The sequence below is a fragment of the Octopus bimaculoides genome, chromosome 4 (assembly GCF_001194135.2).
Source record: "Octopus bimaculoides isolate UCB-OBI-ISO-001 chromosome 4, ASM119413v2, whole genome shotgun sequence".
In the NCBI taxonomy this organism is placed as follows: Eukaryota; Metazoa; Mollusca; class Cephalopoda; order Octopoda; family Octopodidae; genus Octopus; species Octopus bimaculoides.
In genome coordinates, this window is record NC_068984.1 from 3,257,358 (window position 1) to 3,259,291 (window position 1,934).

Sequence of the window (1,934 nt, forward strand, 5' to 3'; positions counted from 1 at the left end):
ATATATATATATATACATAATCTCCTTACAATGCTGTCTGATTCAATGCCGCAGGTTCTTGCTTCAATACTCTTAGAGCTGCCGGTGGAATTGCTGTCTGTAATAAGTAAAAGAAACGTTCCGGTGTGGACAACTCGCATTATATAATAACACAATTTAAGATACAAAACATAAGACACAACATCGGATAATTCTAATGACAAATGTTTGTTAGTTAATAAGTAATATCAGAATTGATCACCGGGTAATGCTGTGAACCAACATCTCCTCTGATGTCACCATCGTTGCATCTACGGTCAAGGCATTTAACTCTCAATTCGACCAGACACAACTATAGTTTCTGAGAGTTAATCCTACCTGCAACTGGAAAGGGATTCGGTTGTTTTATAATGCTATCTTCCAGCTAAAAGTCTGTTTTCCCTTAAAACTCAAGAAAACGCTTCACGTATAAATCACCAAAAGTTATCTGTAACTCAGCTATGAAATCGATATGGACGTGACAAGGGTGATTGTTTATCTAGAGACAAGTGGTGTATGACTGGAATTATAATGAAATCTGCGAGAGTGCCACTACTCTCTTTATTTTTTTATCCTATTCTTTTAATGACTTCAGTAGTAGGACTGTGGCCATGCTGGAGCACCACCTTAATTTAATTTCCTTCAGTTTTGTCGTCACTCTATGGCTGGAAGTTGGTCTATAATTGAATTTGTTGCAGCTGGTTTTCCCTGAGTGCATCCTTGAGCGGTTGGCTGGTCCAGATTCTAGGGACCTGACTAATCAACATGAAGTCATCGATCAACACAGTCTTGTCTTTAAATCACATATCTGCTGTTGTCTTCTCATTCCAACTCTTGTTGTATTGGTTTGATCTGAAGGAAAGAGCGCAATACCACTTACTATCTGAGGCATTCTAGTTAGTCTGGCACAGATCTAAGTTCACGGTTGCAAAGAGGGAATTCCAGGGTTTGAACGAATCATTTCATTTATTCCTTCCTGCACAAAATTTCAATCCTTTGTTATTTCCTCTCTGTCCATAGATTTAGCTGCAACCGCCAAAAAAATCATTATCCAGAAACTGGTCTGAGACGGCCAACGAGAGACATGAACACAGCCAGGACCTTCAAGATCAAAGCATTTCGCTCCAGTGGTTCTCAACTGGAATCCCTAAGACCCATGCGGCTCCAAATAGGAGCTCCAAGTAAATTAGTTATACTTCTATAATACACAAAATATTTCAACAGTTTTTGTAAAAATTTCTTATAAAATTTGATTATAAAAATATATGAATTTTTTTAACATCGAATGGCTGTGAGGGTCCACCTAGATAAAATCGGAATCAAAGAGGGCCATATTGAAAAATATTATTGAAATCCATTGATTTAAACGCAAAACAAATGTTCAAACTGAAATGCACCACAGATAAAACCAGGATTAAGTTACTAAAAACTATAGTCAAGTCTAAAAATAATTTAAGACTTAGTGAAGGATAAACGTTTAGAATAAACCAGTTTGTTGCTTCTCTTCGCTTTCTTTGATAACATTTTAGAAATCTGTTTCTCATAACAGTTACAGTTATGGTGGGTGGGTGACGGGTTGTTTCGAGAAATAGCCGGGTGTCCATTCGAACATTCTGAGCGTCATTTTAAACCAGCAAATAAAGAACTAACAAAACTATTCGACTTTGAGTATAACGTAGATGTTGTTTACTTTATCTTAACACTGATAAGGTTCTGCTACAAATATACTATTATGAAACATCAGAAAGAGAATATGTTTCCCAAATTGCGACACATCTAAATTTATCGCATTTGTTTGTCTACACACACACACACACACACACACACACACACACACACATATATGTATGTCTATAAATATATATATATATATATGTGTGTGTGTATATGTATGTATGCATGTATATATATATATA

The 1,934-nt window shown here is 36.0% G+C and overlaps 1 long non-coding RNA gene across 1 annotated transcript in view; it reads right to left on the reverse strand.

Moving 5' to 3' along the window:
• The window catches only part of LOC106870010 (uncharacterized), an 8,312-nt gene that overhangs the window by 3,766 nt on the left and 2,612 nt on the right, over positions 1-1,934 (reverse strand). Inside the window, exon 2 of the long non-coding RNA XR_001409480.2 lies at positions 30-97. This is a non-coding gene — a long non-coding RNA (uncharacterized LOC106870010). The remainder of the gene's footprint in view (positions 1-29; positions 98-1,934) is intronic.